The following is a 21,689-nucleotide window of genomic DNA, read 5'->3' as shown; positions in this document are numbered from 1 at the left end:
GATACTTTGAATATGCCCTACTACTGCGTGGCCACTCAGAGGCCCCTTCAGTCTGTAAGCCAAGGAAAGAGAACCTGCTGTGCTCAGAGAACACGGGGGGATCCCCAGAATGAAAAACAGGAAACCCTGAAACAGCGCCAACAGGCAAAAACCTTTTTTGGTAGCAACCAGCCATTTTCTTTTAGATTTTCTGTCATTTTCAAAGAGGCAGCTGGGAACAAAAATAATGATCTAGGAGGGATAGAACTGGGTTCTATGCCTCAGATAAGATTTGCCAAATCTACTGCTGCACTGCGTGCAGAGAGAACTCCATGTCAGTGTCTTGCAGAAGTCCTCCATGGAGACCAATCTTAGGAGGGTAACTGATGTAGTCATGGCCTTGACACGGCCCACCAGATTCAATCCTGTCCAGGTGTAACATAAGAAAATGCAATCTGCTAGCCAATTCAATAGAACGTGTTTGGTAATGGCAATCCAAGCTATAGTCAAAACAAACAAAAAGCTGGGTAGATTTTCTATGGGCTTCTGTCCGCTCCAGACAGAGGGCTAAAGCTCTCTTGAAGTCCAAACTGTGTAAGGCCTGATCATCTTTGTGAACATGTGACCTGAGTAAAGAATGCTGGAGAACAGAAGGACCAGGGGGCATTCCATGAAGTTAGCATGTGGCACATTTAAAACTAATCGGAGAAAGTTCTTTTTCACTCAACGCACAATTAAACTCTGGAATTTGTTGCCAGAGGATGTGGTTAGTGCAGTTAGTGTAGCTGGGTTTAAAAAAGGATTGGATAAGTTCTTGGAGGAGAAGTCCATTGCCTGCTATTGAGTTCACTTGGAGAATAGCCACTGCTATTAATTGCATCAGTAGCATGGGATCTTCTTAGTTTTTGGGTACTTGCCAGGTTCTTGTGGCCTGGTTTTGGCCTCTGTTGGAAACAGGATGCTGGGCTTGATGGACCCTTGGTCTGACCCAGTATGGCATGTTCCTATGTTCATATATATATATCTAAATGACGACTGACCAGTTAAGGTGCAAGTCCAGCACCACTTTAGGCAGGAACTCAGGGTGATTTTTTGCACTCATCCTATTATAAAAAAAACTTGGTATAAAGTAGATAAGTCACTAAGGCCTGGAGTTCACCAATTCTGTGTGAAGTGATTGCCATTAAAAATATGACCCTCAAGGTCACGTACAAGATTCCAGTGGCTCAAAGTGAACTTTCATTAGTTGAGTCCATTCTGCACTGAGGTCCCAGGACATTTAATGTGCGGCTTGATGGGAAGCTTCAAATGAACTGACAACTAAAGGCTGTACAAAGATGGGTGTTAAGTACCAGTTGCACTAAGATGCTCTGAGTTGGTCTTAAGATCTGACTTTGAAAGATATAGAATACACTTTTTGTGTGAGCAGGAGAAAAAATCTAAGACCTTCTCTTCACACCAAATGGTAAACCTCCTCCACTTTGACCCATAGGAATTCTCATGGAGTTCTTCCTGAAAGCCAGAATACTACAAGATACATCCTCAGTGAAATTCAGAGATTGTAGAGCTACCCTCTCAAAATCCAGGTTATGAGGGCCAGGGATCCGATTTTGGGATGATGCAATGGCCCTGATTTTGAGTGAGGAGAGTTGGGGAATTCCCCAAACAGACAGGATCACGGATGGTCATCTCCAGCAGAAGTAGGAACCAAATTTGTCTTGGCCAAAAGGGGGCTATGAGGATCGGAATCCTCGTCTCTTCTGAGTTTCAACAAGGTATTCAGAACGAAGGGAAATGCAGGATATGCATACAGTAGGCCCTGGCACAATTCAGGGCAAAGGTATCCAAGACTAGTTTACCTTGAATTACCTTTCCTGATGCAGTAGACAGGGACCTTTCTGTTCAGAGGGGATGCGAACAGACCTACTGCTGGTGTGCCCCACTCACGGAATATCTGGTTCACTAATCCCCTAAGGACCATTCATTGGGTTTGGGACTCGACTTACATCTGTCTGCCAGAATATTCTCCTTGTCTGCCAGATATATGGCCCACTTCCACATCTGGACAGTCTCCTGATACAGGAGGTATGATCCCACTCCTCCTTGCTGGTCGATGTAAAGCCGCCACTTGGATGACCATTTGAAAGAGAATAACTTTATTGGTCATCCAATTTTTTGAAAGCTTCCAGAGTATACCAAACAGCCTGAAGCTCCAAGAAAGTTTATCTGATGAAGCTTTTCCTGCACTGACCAGATATCTTGGGTGCAGAGCTCCCCTACATGGGCTCCCCATTCCACGTTGGATGCATCCATAGTTAGAACAATTTTGATTGGCAGAAATTGGAAGGATACACCCCTCGCTAGATTGGAATAAATCAGCCACCATGACAGGAGTCTTTAAAAGAGGCAAAGTGATTTGGATGCTATCTTGAAGATCCTGAGTGGCTTGATGCTAATGGGGTTTGAAGGTCCATTGGTTTCTTCCCATATGAAGATGTAGCAAGGATGTACCATGGACCATTAATGCCATGAGGTCCAACATGTTATTTATTTATTTGAAAATGTTTCTATACCTCTTTTCCAAACAAGGTTTAGTCAAAACGGTATATAAAAGATACAAATCATAAAAATAAAATAACATAATTACACACTGATACTGGCTGTCTCGATTATATCTTCCAAACGATAGATCAATAATCAATTACTATGAAGCAACTACCTCTCCTGAATTAATCACAAACCAAGGAGAGAGGAGATTCAACTCACTCACCAAATCTAAGCAACGACTCTCAGTGAACTTGTTATCCAACAATTAATTTCCCGGCAAATGACAATATCATAAAAATTGTTGCTCTAGTGTTGTAATCTGCAGCCTCTCACCACGCAATGGGTCGCAGGCCGTTATCAGCTTACAGAGCTTGATATAGTATAATCATTTACTGTCATTTGTCCACCCACCAAATACCTTTATTCAATAACCCATCTTGTAAACCTATTACTATATTTCTCAAATTATAAACTTTAACTGAACAGAAACGTTCTTTAAAAGTCAGGTTCATCACAAATTGGAATACTTAGCCATAAATTTTCATCGAGCAGCTACAATGCTTTGCTGTTCAGTTTCAACATCCCAACATGTTTCGACTGAAATGTCAGTCTTCTTCAGGGGAAACGTAATATCTCGAATCAGGCCAACATATTCATTATATCCTAAAAGTTAAAAACCAAAAATTAAAAAGACACACTCAAAGCAGACCACACAGATAGAAATCTAAGCTAAACCAATGAGTAGCATAGACTGTCATTCATTGTTGCAACATATGGAAATATGCTACACTTACCCGGACCGAAGTTACAGGTCTCTCTAGAGATTCAAAAATGGCGCCTCAGCGTCCTAGTTGGTCACTACAGTCGTACTCACGCTGAATTTAAACACATCCCATCCATTCCAGCAACCGGAAATCCGGATCCTCTGTACCCGATAAACCACATTACCCATAGTCCTATGCTCTTAAACCACCCTAATTTCTTTAAAAGACCGACCAGTCGATGTCTTTGTTTAATCCTTCTGGATCAACCGTATTAAAGTAGTAGATCCATTTTTGCTCTCTTTGAAGAAGATAACCATCAAAGTCTCCTCCACGATTCTTAGGCAAAGGTTTTTCTATTACAGCAAATGTGAGATCATCAAACGTGTGAAAATGTGAAAGGCAGTGCTGCACTACCGGCGCTTCTACCTTACCACGTGTGATGGCACTCCTATGTTCGATCATGCGGGTCTTTAAAGGACGTATGGTTTTACCAATATATAAACGAGGACACGGGCACCATAACCCGTAGATCACGCCTTTAGACTCGCAGTTGGTGAGAGAACGAAAATGAAATTTACCATTTGCAAAAAACGGTAAAGCACTGCCAGCAAAAGATTGAGTGCATACAGTGCAATTCCCACAAGGGAAGTGTCCATTAATACCAAGATCTCTGTTCTCTCCATCACCTTTTTCATCTGCGAAATCGGAATGTACAATCATGTCCCTCAGGTTTCTTCCTCGCTTAAAGGCAAACCTAGGAGGTTCATTGAACCCTTCGTGTAGATGTAAAATGTGCCAAAATTTTTTTATGATGTTCTGGACTTTATAGACTTGGGAAGAGAAAGGCAATACACACACCAGCCTATTATTGTCTTGTTGAACATTCTTAGGCAGAAACAATAAATCTCTGTTGATCCAGCGTGCTCGCTTATACGCCTTCCTAACAATCTGAGGAGGATAACCTCTTTGTTGGAAATTCTGGCTCATCACTTGGGCTTTCGATTTGTACTCTCTAATGTCTGAACACAATCTTCTTAACCGCAAAAATTGACCGTAAGGTAGATTGTTGCGTAAATGATGAGGATGACAGCTGTCATACCGTAACAACGTGTTTCTGTCGGTCGGTTTGCGATATATAGAAAATTCAAACCCCATAGGTTGTAACGTAATTGAAATATCCAAGTAAGCTACTCGGTTCTTATCAAAAGTGTATGTAAACTTCAAATTGTTATCACAACCTTCCAACCATTCCATGAATACTGTAGATTCATTAAGTTCACCCTCCCATACCACCAGAATATCGTCAATGTATCGTCTCCATAATTTTATATGGTTGTTAAAGGGATTGTCTTTCACAAATTTTTCTTCAAAATTCCCCATATAAAGGTTAGCCACATCAGGCGCCATTGTGGCACCCATAGCCACCCCTTTCTTTTGGAGAAAAAATTCATTGTTAAACATGAAAAAGTTTTGTTCCAGGGCTATACGTGCCAGATTGACTAAAAATATAGATGGAATACGAGATGTCACTCCACTCAATTTGGCTGCAATAATTTCAATGGCCTCTTGCTGTGGAATATTCGTATAAAGCGAAACCACATCAATTGTAGCCAGCGCCAAACGGTTGTTGGGGAATAATTGTGCCGTCAAAAAATCTAACTGACACATCAAATCAGACGAATCCCTAACATATGATGGGAGTTTACTCACCATCGGTGCCAAATATTTGTCGACGAAGATAGATAGTGGTTCCAACAGTGAGCCCCTGGTAGACACAATGGGTCTACCAGGCGGATTCACTAATATCTTGTGAACTTTCGGCAATATGTATAATACAGGTATCTTTGGAAAATCAACTGTCAAAAATCTCTTCTCACGAGACGTAATCCAAAACCTAGAAAAGGCCATTTCAACCAAACAATCAATGTCTTTTTTCATTTCTATGGTGGGATCTTCTGATAGTCTAGAATAATAAACTGGATCGTTCACCTGACGCATCACTTCAGTCCGGTATTTCTCTACGTCCATTACAACCACCGCCCCACCTTTATCGGCGGCTTTGATGACAATTGAAGAATCTTGTTTAAGTTCAATTAATGCACTGTGTTCAGACTCAGAAATATTAGATTCGTTTATGAATACCAACTTCTGTAGATCACGTATCTCTTTCACCACTAAATCTCTAAACGTACTAATAGCAGGATCCATGATACCCGGGGGACACCACTTAGTTTTAGGAAAAACTATTGAGGAATCACTCTGCCACACATGATTGTCAAAATAGACCCTAAGCCAGAGTTGGCGAATGAATTTATACAAGTGTTTCTCGACTTCAAAAAGATCGAATCTTACAGTTGGTACATACGATAATCCTTTCTCTAGTACAGCTATTTTCTTATCGCTTAATGTACAAGAAGATAAATTGATTACCGTTGACTCACTTAATCTTGATCCTGTTGCGAGCGCGTGACTGGACGGGATCGAGTTTGTTGTTGACTCGTTTTGGATCCTCGACCCACAAACTTGGAGTTTTTTTGCTCTTGAAACTTCACTCGTCTATTCTGTTTTCCATCATTGGAATTTGTGCCGTCTTCACCAGACGACTCAGACGACGACGATGAACTCGAATTCTCAAAATTGCGTGATTTTTTATTCTGGTGGCGCTGGCTACAATTGATGTGGTTTCGCTTTATACGAATATTCCACAGCAAGAGGCCATTGAAATTATTGCAGCCAAATTGAGTGGAGTGACATCTCGTATTCCATCTATATTTTTAGTCAATCTGGCACGTATAGCCCTGGAACAAAACTTTTTCATGTTTAACAATGAATTTTTTCTCCAAAAGAAAGGGGTGGCTATGGGTGCCACAATGGCGCCTGATGTGGCTAACCTTTATATGGGGAATTTTGAAGAAAAATTTGTGAAAGACAATCCCTTTAACAACCATATAAAATTATGGAGACGATACATTGACGATATTCTGGTGGTATGGGAGGGTGAACTTAATGAATCTACAGTATTCATGGAATGGTTGGAAGGTTGTGATAACAATTTGAAGTTTACATACACTTTTGATAAGAACCGAGTAGCTTACTTGGATATTTCAATTACGTTACAACCTATGGGGTTTGAATTTTCTATATATCGCAAACCGACCGACAGAAACACGTTGTTACGGTATGACAGCTGTCATCCTCATCATTTACGCAACAATCTACCTTACGGTCAATTTTTGCGGTTAAGAAGATTGTGTTCAGACATTAGAGAGTACAAATCGAAAGCCCAAGTGATGAGCCAGAATTTCCAACAAAGAGGTTATCCTCCTCAGATTGTTAGGAAGGCGTATAAGCGAGCACGCTGGATCAACAGAGATTTATTGTTTCTGCCTAAGAATGTTCAACAAGACAATAATAGGCTGGTGTGTGTATTGCCTTTCTCTTCCCAAGTCTATAAAGTCCAGAACATCATAAAAAAATTTTGGCACATTTTACATCTACACGAAGGGTTCAATGAACCTCCTAGGTTTGCCTTTAAGCGAGGAAGAAACCTGAGGGACATGATTGTACATTCCGATTTCGCAGATGAAAAAGGTGATGGAGAGAACAGAGATCTTGGTATTAATGGACACTTCCCTTGTGGGAATTGCACTGTATGCACTCAATCTTTTGCTGGCAGTGCTTTACCGTTTTTTGCAAATGGTAAATTTCATTTTCGTTCTCTCACCAACTGCGAGTCTAAAGGCGTGATCTACGGGTTATGGTGCCCGTGTCCTCGTTTATATATTGGTAAAACCATACGTCCTTTAAAGACCCGCATGATCGAACATAGGAGTGCCATCACACGTGGTAAGGTAGAAGCGCCGGTAGTGCAGCACTGCCTTTCACATTTTCACACGTTTGATGATCTCACATTTGCTGTAATAGAAAAACCTTTGCCTAAGAATCGTGGAGGAGACTTTGATGGTTATCTTCTTCAAAGAGAGCAAAAATGGATCTACTACTTTAATACGGTTGATCCAGAAGGATTAAACAAAGACATCGACTGGTCGGTCTTTTAAAGAAATTAGGGTGGTTTAAGAGCATAGGACTATGGGTAATGTGGTTTATCGGGTACAGAGGATCCGGATTTCCGGTTGCTGGAATGGATGGGATGTGTTTAAATTCAGCGTGAGTACGACTGTAGTGACCAACTAGGACGCTGAGGCGCCATTTTTGAATCTCTAGAGAGACCTGTAACTTCGGTCCGGGTAAGTGTAGCATATTTCCATATGTTGCAACAATGAATGACAGTCTATGCTACTCATTGGTTTAGCTTAGATTTCTATCTGTGTGGTCTGCTTTGAGTGTGTCTTTTTAATTTTTGGTTTTTAACTTTTAGGATATAATGAATATGTTGGCCTGATTCGAGATATTACGTTTCCCCTGAAGAAGACTGACATTTCAGTCGAAACATGTTGGGATGTTGAAACTGAACAGCAAAGCATTGTAGCTGCTCGATGAAAATTTATGGCTAAGTATTCCAATTTGTGATGAACCTGACTTTTAAAGAACGTTTCTGTTCAGTTAAAGTTTATAATTTGAGAAATATAGTAATAGGTTTACAAGATGGGTTATTGAATAAAGGTATTTGGTGGGTGGACAAATGACAGTAAATGATTATACTATATCAAGCTCTGTAAGCTGATAACGGCCTGCGACCCATTGCGTGGTGAGAGGCTGCAGATTACAACACTAGAGCAACAATTTTTATGATATTGTCATTTGCCGGGAAATTAATTGTTGGATAACAAGTTCACTGAGAGTCGTTGCTTAGATTTGGTGAGTGAGTCGATTATATCTTCTCCATTTAGGAAATCAAGGTAATTAATACTCTTTTCCTATGGCAGGAAGGCTCTTTACAGAGTTGTTTCTAGCAATATTCTTATATACTCCAATTGAGATGACAGGCACAAATGGGACTTGGGGTAATTGATGATGAACCCTAGCAACTCCAACACCTGAATGATTTTGCACATTGATTCTATGGCACGTCTCCGAGATATGCTCATGATCAACCAATCATCCAGATGGGGGAACACGTGTACCCCCAATTTGCATAAATGCTCCATTACCACTGCAAGACATTTTGTGAAAACATATGGGGTGGACACTAGGCCGACAAGCAGTAAGTAACACTGGGGATGATGATCCCCTAATAGGAATCAGATTTTTTTTTGTTGTGATCTGGCAATATATCTATGTTGATGTAAGCATCCTTTAGATCTAGAGCATAGCCAGTCCCCTTTTTTTCAAGAAAGTGAATCAAGGTGCCCAGGGAAACCATCTTGAATTTTTCCTTCTTGAGGAATTTGTTCAAGGCCCTTATGTCTAGGAAGGGACAGCATCCCCTGTTTTCTCTGGGATCAGAAAAATACTTTGAGTAGAATCCTTACCCTCTTTCCCCTAGTGGAACGAGCTTAGTATTGGTCCCTAAGAGGAAGAACAGCTCCAGTTGCTGAGAAATCACCCAAGCAGTTTTGGTGGGCAATTTGGATGAGTGTCAAATAAGGGTAACCTTTTTGTATTATGCTGAGGATCCATGTATCCAAAGTTATACTGGGCCAATGGTTTACAAAAAACTTCAGTCTTCCTCCAACAGAAAGATCCTCTGGTACAGGTACTGGGATCTCGATCATACTCTATGATCCAGTCAAAAAAACTGCCCCAAGTTTAGCCGGGGTGCTGCTGTGGCTTGGGGCTCTCTGCTGCCTAGGGCAAGCATGAGGAGGCAGAGGAAAATGTCTCCTCTGTGCCCTACTTGCGTACTTCCTGACTGAGGGGGGGTGGATCTGAAATAACAATGGAGAGGATTTGAAGCATTGCTAGTTTTATCTGAGCCACCGCTTCCTTCAACTTATCTCCAAAGAGATTTTCTCCATTGCATGGCATCTTTACGAGTCTTTCCTCAATATCTGGTCAGAAATCTGAGGCCCGCAGCCAGGCATGTTGGATCTTCCTATCCAGCTCCTCCTCAAAGATCGCCAATGTCAATACAATCCTAAATACCAGAGATGTATTGGTGGCTGACACCTGCACCCTTAAGAGACTAGTGTGATTCCCAGCATTGAACTGAGGGATGAGGTCTCCTTAACATGGGAATGCTTAGGTGCACTCAAGACTGCTGCTGGAATGTCCTGCTCCTGGCATCAGAGGATGCCTGATGCCAGGAGCAGGAGCAGGAGCAGATCTTCTGTTGGAGGAGACTGCTCGATGCTTCTTGGCCTTCACCCGATTCATGTCATCGGCACTCCTCAGTGCCAGAACCAACAAGGCTGAATCCTTTGCCTTCTTTGGGTGGGACAGGGGTATCTGTGTGTGGAGTTGCGCTAGGTGAGCTCTTCAGCCCAGGCTAGAGATAGTTGTGGTCAAAATAAATTGGTACTGTGCAATTTGGAAGGGCAATCCCTTTGCCAAACTGAAATAGGACAGTCACCAAATCAGATAAACGGAGGCACTGTTTAGTCTCTGAACAGCTTGATACCCCTGTGACTTGGGGGGGGGTGGGGTTCTCTGGTCCTGCCTCATACTGAGGTGTGCCATAGGCATGACATGAACTGCCACAGTATTGAGATCCATGGGCCAGGCTGGCTCTGAATTAGCTCCCCCAATAAGGCCATATCACCCTGGGTGCTCTGTTCAAGGAGACAAGCCTTTTTCTGAATTATGTCTAGCAGAACCCCAATAAACTCCAGTGATGTTATGTATGATTGTAACACCTGAATGGTGGTCTGCACTAGACTAGATAGGCCATATGGGCTTTTTCTGCCATCACATTTCTATGTTTCTATCCTGCCCTTGCCTGAAGTGCTATTGATCAGCCAACTGTCCAGACAGGGCAAGGGTAAGCAACTCCGGTCTTGAAGAACCACAAACAGGTCTGATTTTCAGGATATCCACAATAAAAATGCTTGAGAAACTTGCATACAATGGATGCAATGCATGCAAATATCTCTCATCCATATTCATTATGGATATCCTGAAAACCTGATCTGCTTTGTGCTCTTAAGGCCTGGAGTTGGTTACCCCTGAGATTGGAGAAGACAGCCAACCAGATCAGGTGCAAATACACCATAATGCTGCTACGAACTTTGTGATTACACACTTGTTGATGCCAGGGCAAAAGGCAGGACATGGTACTTGGAAGTGCTATGATCCTACCATAAATATGATTCACATCTCTAGGAGGGCGTAAGCATTTTCCTAACCCAATTACCCTAGTCTGGTGAACATCATGACCGTCGGCTATAGGCCCTGCAAAGTCAGTCCCAGCTATTATACTCACTGTTCTTCAAAGGATTTATTTAAATTGTATTCTCCTTGTTTATTGTAAGATTTTATTTTTTATATTTTTTCCAAGTTTCAATTCACCTTGTTCATTGTAAGACATTATTCTATATACTGTCATTTAAACTGTTGTAATGTAAACCGAATTAGTAAGTCTGTTACTAGAATTTCGGTATATAAAACTGTTAAATAAATAAATAAGTTCAGTGGACATAGGCAGTTCCCATGATTTAAAAAGGGCAACCATCTCAAATGTCCTCCTTTTTAGGTATATGTTCAAGTCTCTCTGGTCTAGGACTAATATGTCCAACTCTAATCAAAACATGCTGATGAACAACAACTGAGTAGGCCACATTTGAGCCTGGATGTCCAAGAAGGCTGTGTGGAGTTACACCTTGAAGCCCAGGTGCTGACTGTGGGAGACTGGTATAGACTGGCCTCAGTTTGGAAGGTGGAACAATACTCCAGGCACAGTCAGTTCAGAACAGGAGATAACTCAATGGTGCACTAGACAGCACCAAGATACATTTTCACTTGAAATTCGGCTCTCACCTGCTTTGACCCTCAAGCTCCTGTGGTAGTAACTTGAGTCAGAGGAATGGGATTTGCCTTGCTTCAGGGCCTATCCTCGAATCAAGCTGTCAGAGACTGAGGACCATTTACGTGAGGTCTAGCCACCAGCACAATCAAGGCTGGCTCCTGTGGTCTTTTTCATGGACTTTGAGGTCAGCTTCTTGCTGGTTTTACTCATGCTTATGAGGACATTTGGAGCCCCCTCCTGCCTGGTCAAAATGCACTTTTGGTGACAACACAGAAACCACATGCCGGGATGTTATGGCCTTTACCTAAATATTTGTAGCACTCTTTGTGACAAACTGAAAGGGGTATCTTCTGGAAGCACTATGGGTACCTTCTCAGTCATGTTGTGAAAAATACTGTGCAGTTAATATGAGTCAAAGGATAAACGTATTTTCTGAACATGAAAAGACACAGAGAAAAATCACAATTGAATCACAAGAATCAAAAATACTCCATCAAATCTCAAGCTGTGATTGCACATCAAACTGAGGGGTCATGACAAAAAATAAAGAAAACTTGAATCTTGCGGAAAAAATATTAAATATATAACTAGTCAAACTAAGAGCCCAATTCATCAATGTCTTCTACAGACACAGGATAGGGAAAAATCTTAATAAATCGGGCCCTAAGAAGGGCCCGATTTATTAAGATTAAAATTTTTTTAATTAAGATTAAAAAAAAGAACATCTTGAATAGAAAAATGTTTTAGACCGCTGAAGATGCAGAAAAATTAGAATATCTAAATGCCTAAAATGGCAGCAGCAGCCTTCTGGCAGGATGCCACCCTCCTTACAAAGTAAAGAGAGCTGGCATAAGGTGAAAACACACCTTACAAGCAGAAAAGCTTTCTAAGAAAATTCTAGGAGAATCCTACTAAGCACATAAGATGCAGGTTGCAGGACCTACCTGTGTGGCTCATTTTACCTTCTTGTGTTTGTAGAAAATCTCTGCACAGAGCACACAGGGAAGAGGGAAGAGGTGGTTGAAAAGCACTGGGTGGGGGGAGGAGCAATGTGGAGTATCTGTGTACAGAGCATAGGGTTTAGGCTTCTCTATCAAAGCAAGAGTATATTTCAAATCTGCTAACAAAGATAAAACATGAAAAAAAATCATAAATATACATTTAACCATCAACATAAAATTAAATCAAACAATGAAAAATACACAAATCAAAAATAAGCATGGAGGTGGCTCACTCACAACTCACTGCTGAGATGGTAACGAGCAGGAAGCCAAGATATCAAGCACAGCCTTCAAATGTGCTGTAAAACAGAAAGAAACTCAATGCAAAGAAATGAAAAAAATATTGAACACAAATAACTACAACGTATTGCAAAAGTACTGTAAAACAGAAAAACAATGCAAAGTAATGAAAAAATAATATCTAACAAAATTACAATGTATCACAACAGCAGTGTGAAAGAGAAAAACAAAGCAAAGCAAAGAGGAGAAAATAATATCCAACAGAAACCTTTACCACTGTAATACCCCCTGTAAAGTGAAAGGATGGGTCTGTATGCTAGTCGCACTGTTGGTCCTGCTCAAAACATATTTCCACTGCCTTTTTGGGCCATTAAATGATTGAATTTGTTTCCCCACCCAAAAGTGTCCCTTAGGAATCCTAATTAAAGAAGAAATACAATGTAAATGTGTTTCACCTTCCACACATTCCCTGCAGGTGTACCCGAGTAAAATTACACCCACCATCTCTCTGCGGCAGAGCAAATGTTCCTGGGGTGGAATGAGGTCAGGGGAGAGAAAATGTCTGCGTATTTTGTCCCAATCACCCTTATAATGTGTCCATGATGACCTTCCTTATACTAACATCCTCTTTCTACGTAAACCAATTAAACTCTGGAATTTGTTGCCAGAGGATGTGGTTAGTGCAGTTAGTGTAGCTGGGTTTAAAAAAGGATTGGATAAGTTCTTGGAGGAGAAGTCCATTACCTGCTATTAAGTTCACTTAGGGGCGGATTTTAAAAGGAGCGCGAATAGCCTACTTTTGTTTGCGCTCCAGGCGCAAACAAAAGTACGCTGGATTTTAGTAGATACGCGCGGAGCCGCGCGTATCTACTAAAAACCTGGATCGGCGCGTGCATGGCTATGGATTTTGTATAGCCGGCGCGCGCCGAGCCGCGCAGCCTACCCCCGTTCCCTCCAAGGCCGCTCCGAAATCGGAGCGGCCTTGGAGGGAATCCTCTAACGCCCTCCCCTCACCTTCCCCTCCCTTCCTCTACCTAACCCACCCGCCCGGCCCTGTCTACACCTCCCCCTTACCTTTCTCCGGGGATTTACGCCTCCCAGAGGGAGGCGTAAATCCCCGCGCGCGAGCGGGCCTCCTGCGCGCCGGGCAGCGACCTGGGGGCGGGTACGGAGGGCGCGGCCACGCCCCCGGACCGCACCGGGCCGTAGCCACGCCCCCGTACCCGCCCCCAAAACGCTGCCGACACGCCACCGAAACGCCGCGACGACCGGGCCCGCCCCCGACACACCCCCGACACGCCCCCCTCGGAGAACCCCGGGACTTACGCGAGTTCCGGGGCTCTGCGCGCGCCGGGAAGCCTATGTAAAATAGGCTTCCCGGCGAGCAGGGCTCTGAAAATCCGCCCCTTAGAGAATAGCCACTGACATTAGCAATGGTTACATGGAATAGACTTAGTGTTTGGGAACTTGCCAGGTTCTTATGGCCTGGTTTGGCCACTGTTGGAAACAGGATGCTGGGCTTGATGGACCCTTGGTCTGACCCAGTATGGCATGTTCTTATGAGATGCTTGTGGTCTCTCCCAGCAACTGTATTATCTTAATGCCTTTGCAACTTTAGGGGGTCCATGAACTAACCAGAGTTATAGCTAACACAGACCATAACATACGTGTTGCCTCAGCTAATGCAGACGTGCAAACTAGCACGTCGTCCATATTACTGTTAATGTAAAAACATTTAAATGAGCTTCTTGGCAAATGTATGCTAAGCAGCTCCTGAGTAACTGATGTCATTGTGCCATTAACACAAGGAGGGTAATGTTAAAAGACCTGTGTGCGCACCCATATATGCGAGTAGCAGCTGTGCACACATCTATCCCAGTATTTTATAACCCGAGTGTACCATGTACGTGCATGCGGGTTATAAAATATGCATAGTTCTTCCCTGCAACATTCGCGTGATCACATATTCAAGCTAGCCAGATAAGTCTTACAATTCTCTACTTATGCAGCTAAGTAAAATATCCAGATAAGTCTCAAATAGTGCTAGTTAGTAACTCATAAGAAGCTGCCATACTGGGTCAGACCGAGGGTCCATCAAGCCCAGCATCCTGTTTCCAGCAGTGGCCAAGCCAGACTTTTTTGGCTGTATTACTTAGCAGTAGTGCTTTTTAATACTCGTTCAGCTAAGTGGTGCTGAACTGCTCCTCATGCAGGTTTTTACTTTTGTGTTTTAAAGACATAAGGCGGAGATTTTACATGCAAAACTGAAGTAGCACGCAAGTCACTTTTTACACATGAAAGTCTGCAAACTTTCTACCATGTGGCATAAGTGAAATGACCAGTTTTACCTAACAGTCTAGTTTGCCCAGTCCTTCTCCAGGTCAGAGAGCTTCCTGGTTCTTCAGCCTGAACTCCCCCTAGTTTACTAACAGCCTGATACTGTAAAACCGCGGGAGAGCGGACAAACGCCCGCTCTCCCGGCGCACGCACCGGCCCTTTGCCTGTGCGAGCTATCCAGTATGCTCCAGCATGCAAATTAGGCAACACGGTGCAAACGAGGGAAAGGAGGCGTTAGGGACACTAGCGCGTCCCTAGCGCCTCCTTTTTGTCAGGAGCGGCGGCTGTCAGCGGGTTTGACAGCCGATGCTCAATTTTGCCGGCGTCGGTTCTCGAGCCCGCTGACAGCCACGGGCTCGGAAACCGGACGCCGGCAAAATTGAGCGTCCGGTTTTCGGCCCGACAGCCGCGGGCCAAATTCAAAATTTTTTTATTTTTTTTTTTTTTACTTTTTTTTACTTTTGGGGACCTCCGACTTAATATCGCCATGATATTAAGTCGGAGGGTGCACAGAAAAGCAGTTTTTACTGCTTTTCTGTGCACTTTCCTGGCGCCGGAAGAAATTAGCGCCGACCTTTGGGTCGGCGCTAATTTCTTAGAGTAAAATGTGCGGCTTGGCTGCACATTTTACTTACTGGATCCTGCGCGCATACCTAATAGCGCCATCAACATGCATTTGCATGTTGAGGGCGCTATTAAGTGCCGCGGGTGGGCCGCGTGTTTTCCTCCCCTTACTGAATAAGGGGTAAGGGAAAACACGCGTCCAGAGCAGGCTGACAGTGCGCTCCGACGGAGCACACTTTACTGTAGCGACCTGCTAGTCAGTACTTCACAACAAAGATGTTTAATAATGAGCAGATGTAAATAGACATAAGTAAAGGTGAATTTTAAAGGCCGCACACGCACCAAAATCAGGAGATAAGCACACATCCAGCACATAACAGGGCAGATTTTCAAAGCGTTGCACGTAACTGGCCTTACGCCCGCCGGGCCAATTTTCAAAGGCCCGGTCACGCGCGTAAGTCCCGAGGCCTCGGGGAAGGGGCGGGGCCATTTGCCGCTGAGACGGGGGATCGTGTGCAACTTGTGCCTGCCCCAAGGCAGGCGCAAAAGGTAAAATAAAGATCTGGGGGGGGATAGGGAGGTTAGTGCATGGGGTTGGGAAGTTTCCTCCCAGCTCGTTCCAAAATTGGAGCGGCCTGGGAGGAAACTGAGGAAGGCCGCGGGCATCGGCGCGCGCAGGCTGCACCCCCCTTGTGAGCGCCAAGCCCCGATTTTATAACCGGCACGCGCTTGTTATAACATCGGGCGTCCATGTGTGCGCTTTGAAAATCTACCCCATGTCCACTTGATTTTATAAGCCGCCCACAAGTGTGTATAAGTGCCGATGCCTGGATCTCTCACATTGGGGGGGAAAGGGCTGAAATGTGGGCCTGGAACGCGTACAAGTAGCTACGCACCTGGGATGCGCCCAGGTATATGGGAAAATAATCTTCCTTCCTGTAGTACCAGGATCAGTCCAGACTCCTGGGTTTTGCCTCCCTGCCAGCAGATGGAGACAGAGAACGTTTCATTGATACTGTACATAACCCAGTGTGTGTGCCGCCTGCAGCTCCTCAGTATTGACCTGTACCAAAGCCAAGACAGTAGAAACACTAACCACGAATTACTATCCCCTGAACGAGCAGTGAGAAGTGGAAACTTAGAACAGATAAACTTGTCCCCATTTGAAAGACACGAAGGACCAAACAAAAACCTGTAACATTCTTCAGATTAATTACAATAACAGATCGAGCGGACTCTCCAAAAACTCCCTTCCCCCAACTGGGCAGGAGTCTGGACTGATCCGTGGTACTACAGGAACGAACATTAGCAGGTAAGAACCAATGTTCCTTTCCCTGTACGTACCCGGATCAGTCCAGACTCCTGGGATGTACCAAAGCTTCCCTACATGGGCTGGGACTGTGAGAGTCCCGCTCGAAGCACACGCTCACCAAAACCCATGACCTCTGGGGCCTGGACATCCATACGATAATGCCTGGCAAAAGTGTGCAACGATTCCCAAGTAGCCGCTCTGCCAATCTCTTGCAGTGACACCTGCTGACATTTCACCTCACAATTGTGGCTTTTGATGCCTTATGCCCCCTTTTTCACATCACTTCACAGCCCAAAAAGATGATCAGACAACCAGAAGCGCTTAGTAACTTTAAGATGCTGCAACAATGCGTGCTGTACATCCAAAAACCACAACTCTCCTGCATGAGGCGCTGTAGCCTCCAAATTTGGGAAAGTCAGGAGCTCCTCTGACTGACTTAAGTGAAAAGATGAAACCGTCCACAAGGAGACCCTCGAATCCGAAATCCTCATGAAAGGATCTCTATGTGACAAGGCTTGAAGCTCCGAGATCCGTCTAGCGGAACAAATTACCACCAAGGAAACAGCCTTCAAAGTGAGATCTTTTATAATAGTCCTTTTAAGAGGCTCAAACGGCGCCGCACACAGGCCTTTCAGGACAAAGTTAAGGCTCTAGGAGGGACACAGCTTCTGAACCGGAGAGAACGCACCACATCCAGATGTGCAGCCAGAGACACTCTGTGCACCTTGCCTCGAAGACAGCCCCAAAGCTGCCACCTGAACTCTGAGGGAGTTAAAGGATAAACCCTTCACCAAACCTCTTTGCAAGATAAAAATATCTGCTATGGAAGCTCACAAAGGGACAACCCCCTGCTCCGAAAACTTTCTAGCCTGCAAAAAAGAGTAGAGATAACATCCTCAGAGTAAGCTCTCTCTCAAGTGTTTCCTCTCAAAAGCTAAGCCACGAGGCAGAAGCGAGCCGCCTGATCTGAAAGTATGGAACCTTCATGCAGCTCTGGCAGATGAACGAGCCTCAATGGGCCGTCTACTGCTAAATTGATCAGATCTGCAAACCAAGGCCTCAGAGGCCACTCCAGAGCCACCAGAATCATGTGGCCCAGGTGAACCTCCACACGTGGCAAAATCTTGCCCACCAGCAGCCACGGCGGAAACACATACAACAGAAAGTCCCACAGCCAAGGAAGAACCAAGGAGTCGACTCCCTCTATTCCGCACTCTCTTCTGCAACTGAATAAGTGAGGCGCCTTGGCCTTTTGCGGAGTTGCCGTTAAATCCATGCAGGGCTTGCCCCATCTGCAAGAAATGAGAGCTATTGCTTTCACTACCAGCTCCCACTCTATGGGATCCAGCAGTTGATGGCTGAGAAAATCCGCTTGCACATTGTCGGTTCTGGCTATGTGAAAAGCCGCTATCAATGCCAGATGTTGCTCTGCCAGTGGATTAGCTCCCGAGCTTCCTGAACCACTGCTCAACTCTTGGTACCACTCTGCTGGTTGATATAAGCCAATGCTGTCATACTGACAGACAAGATTCTGACTGTATAACCGCACAAGAGAGGAAGAAATGCACTCAGCGCCAATCACACCGCTCTAATGTCTAAGCGATTGATAGAACATGGATGCTTCTTCCGCCAACTGGCCTTGCACCGACTGATCTTGGCAGACAGTTCCCCAACTGGAGATGCTGGTGTTAGTGGTAACCACTGCACACTTTGGAACATATAAGACCACCCCTTAACACAAGTGATCCTGACCAAGCCACCATGAGACTCAATCTGGCTAGCTCCGTAAGCGGTAGTGGAAGCTGAAACTGCTCTGACCTCGGATCCCACAGGAAAATAACGCCACCCATATAGGACTCATATGAGCAAATGCCCAAAGCACAAAAGTTCCCACCTGGACGTCATGGAGCCGAGAACCTGCAGGTAATCCCAGACCCTGGGCACCTGGCTCTCCAACAATCCGCGAACTTGTGACTGCAAGTTGACAACGTGCCCCTTTGCAAGAAAAACCTTCCCCAGGTTGTAATCAAAGCGTGCTCCCAGAAATTCCAACACTTGAGGTGGGACAGGATGAATCTTGGACCAATTCATTATCCATCCAAGTGAAAGCAAGCACTGCAGCACCAGATCCACCGCTTGTCTGCAGTGGGCCTCCGACTTTGCCCAAGTAATCCAAATATGGGTGACTCAGCACCCCCTCCTTCCTGAGGGCTGCTGCTGCCACCACCACCACCACCATGGTGAAAGTCCATGGAGCCACTGCCAGCCCAAACAGCAGGGCGCAAAATTGAAAATGCATGCCATGGTTCTTGAACCACAGAAATCTTTGATGGTTGGGCCAGATTCCTATGTGTGAGTACGCCTCGGTCAGATCCAGGGACGCCAAGAACTCCCCCTTGCACCGTTGCAATGACCAAGCGGAGAGTTTCCATACAAAAATGAGGAACCTTGAAAGCCATATTTACTTTCTTCAAATCCAGAACTGGACAAAAAGTCCCTTCCTTCTTTGGAACCACAAAATAAATGGAGTAATGTCCCGCCCCTCGTTGCTCTAAGGGAACAAGAACGGGAACAATGCCTCCAAGCATCTGTAGACTGTCGATGGTCTGTTATACCACCTGTCTCTTTTCCATGGGGGCACAATGGGAGACAATGATCAAGTCATTTAGCGGAAGAGCAAATTCTAAAGCATAACCTTGCCTTATCATGCTTAAGACACACTCGTCTGTAGTGATTTTGGCCCACTCCTCATTAAAAAGAGTCAACCGATCCCCTATAACCGGGACAAAGGAGTGGACTGGTCTCGCTTCTGCTGATTTGGCTCCAATGCCTCCCTGGCCAGAGCTATCCCTGTGCGGCTCTTGGCTTCAAAAGGATTAGTTCCAGGACTGCTGCCTCTCCGAGGCTTGCCTCTGAACCCGTTGAAGGCCTTCTTTGGCGAAAACACTTGTGCACTTGGACCTAAAGCGTCCAGAAGAGGAATTCCTCACCCCCTTTAGGCCTGTCTTTGGGTAACTTGTGAACCTTATTCTCTCCCAGATGCTTCATCAGATCATCCAAATCTTCTCGAAAATGCATTCCCTTAAAAGGTAATGCTCCTAACTGAGACTTGGACGAAACATCCGCAGATCAGTTCCTTAACCAAAGCAGTTTCCACACTGAGACAGCCAACATCATAGACCTAGAGGACAACCTGATGAGGTCATACAGTGCATCAGCGCCATAGGCCACCACAGCTGCCAGCCGCTCAGGCTGCTTCACCTTCTGGGAGGACCTAGCCTTGTGAGACTGCAGCTGCTGCACCCAATGCAGCCCAGCTCAAAGCATGAAATTGCTGCACATCGCAGCCCATACACAGAGTGCCGCCATTTCAAATATCTTCCTAAAATGGGCTTTGAGCTTCCTATCCTGCAGGACCGGCCAACATGAATAGACTTTTTTTTTTTTTTTTTTTACAGCTGACACCGAGGCATCCACCTTTGGGACTTGCAATAGTCCCGACGTGTCCTAGAGTAAAAAATATAATTTATTCATCGCCCGGCCAACCTTCAAGCCAGTCTCCTGAGTATCCCACTCCCTGACCACCAACTTCTTGATGGACTTATGAAAAGGAATGAACAGACTCTTCCCTCTGGAAGCTTTACTCCTAAATCCGCAAGAACATAGGAGATCAGGGGCCCCAACTCTTCCCTGTGGAACAGACGCACCACCTTAGGATCTTCCCCGTCCACAGAAGGACCTTCTCCGTGTCCCTCCTCTGAATCCTGTCCCCCCAGAAAGGATCCACTTGCGGAGGACCTGATCCTGCTGGTACCCCGACCTCAGAACATTCCGAAAGATCATCCACTGCAGAGTTCTGCGAGGGCCTCCTAAAGGCTCGCTGGACCCTGGATCTCTCCTTGGCATGAGAACCAGAGGCAATCTCAGGCTTTGGCCTCTGCTGCCCCACGGCTCTCCAGGCCTAATACGCCTTGTGCAATAGAAGTACAAAATCTGCTGAAGAAGAGGAAGAAGCATGTGAATTCTCCCCCCAAGGAGGCCATCTTGCATCCCTGCCTGACCCCCCTGGACCTCCATGGGGTCAAGACTGACTAGGGACAGCGGTGGAGGGAAATGCCTCTATCCACCCCAAACCCCCCCGGTCTCTGTAGCAGTTGCGAATGAGGCAAAGATGGCCTACGTTCCCGTGCTGCTCGGGAACAGATCCAATGCTTTCTACAGCACAGGCAGGAGCCTGCAAGACCCACGCTGCTGAATGGACCCCCCACCCTCCCACCCCCGTGAGCAACCCTGAACTGCCCTCTCCCTCCGAGAGGAAGAGGGAGCAGAGGCGCTTCAGGAAAACTGCCCATGCGACTCCCCACACTCTGCACAATTACTGTTGCATGGCATTCTGCTTCATTCTCTGACCGCGGGAATCCACCGCCTGAGGGAAAAAACATACAAGAGCATGCAAAGCTGAGTCCCGACCGGCGTCAGCCCAGCTCTACTGCCCAGCAGCAGCCCCCTTTCACTCTTCCCTTCCGGTTTTTTTTAAACTTTAACAATCAACAAATTAAACAGGCATCACTTCCCTGTACTGAAGAGAGGCCGCAGGCTCTATAGTCCCTTCTGGAGGAGAGGAAACTGGTCCCACCAACTTTCAACCTCCAGTGACTAAGGACCAAGCAACCAAGGGTCCCCAACCCCCTGCTTGTCCACCTCAAGACCAGGAGGGATGGCCCCACCAGGACCTACCAGCCTCCTGGGAGGCATTTACCAGTTTATCTTGTTCCTTTTTTTTTTTTAGTACAGACTGCAGGTTTTGACATCTACCATCTGTTGGAGACAGAGAAATACTGAGGGACTGCAGGTGGCACACTAGGTACCCTCAAGGGTTTATGTTAGCTCTCTTTTTATTCAACTTCTAGCCCATCTATCACATATTCCTGGTTTTAACTTTTATATCAAACCCCAAAGGAGTTTGTTTTGTCAATTCCCCCCACTCTCCTTGCTGTGTCAGCTGTAAGAATTCCTCCGTGCGTTTAAAGGTATGTGCTCCCGGCCCTACTGTGTACACTCTGTACCCTATTTTGGTCTAT

General features: G+C 45.1%; 1 protein-coding gene across 2 annotated transcripts in view; it reads right to left on the bottom strand.

Annotated features, from left to right (window-relative positions):
• Window positions 1-21,689, bottom strand: part of TTBK1 (tau tubulin kinase 1) — a 320,320-nt gene that overhangs the window by 179,750 nt on the left and 118,881 nt on the right. Inside the window, exon 1 of one of the 2 annotated variants that reach the window (XM_029592820.1) lies at window positions 12,393-12,454. The exons of the other annotated variant lie outside the window; for it this stretch is intronic. The gene's annotated coding sequence lies outside the window, so the exon portion shown is untranslated. Of the gene's footprint in view, window positions 1-12,392; window positions 12,455-21,689 lie in introns of those variants that run through there. 2 annotated transcript variants of the gene reach the window in all.

The sequence above is a fragment of the Rhinatrema bivittatum genome, chromosome 3 (genome assembly GCF_901001135.1).
Source record: "Rhinatrema bivittatum chromosome 3, aRhiBiv1.1, whole genome shotgun sequence".
NCBI classification, from domain to species: Eukaryota; Metazoa; Chordata; class Amphibia; order Gymnophiona; family Rhinatrematidae; genus Rhinatrema; species Rhinatrema bivittatum.
Note: the sequence above shows the minus strand (reverse complement) of the source record. Positions and strands in the feature narration are given on the sequence as shown.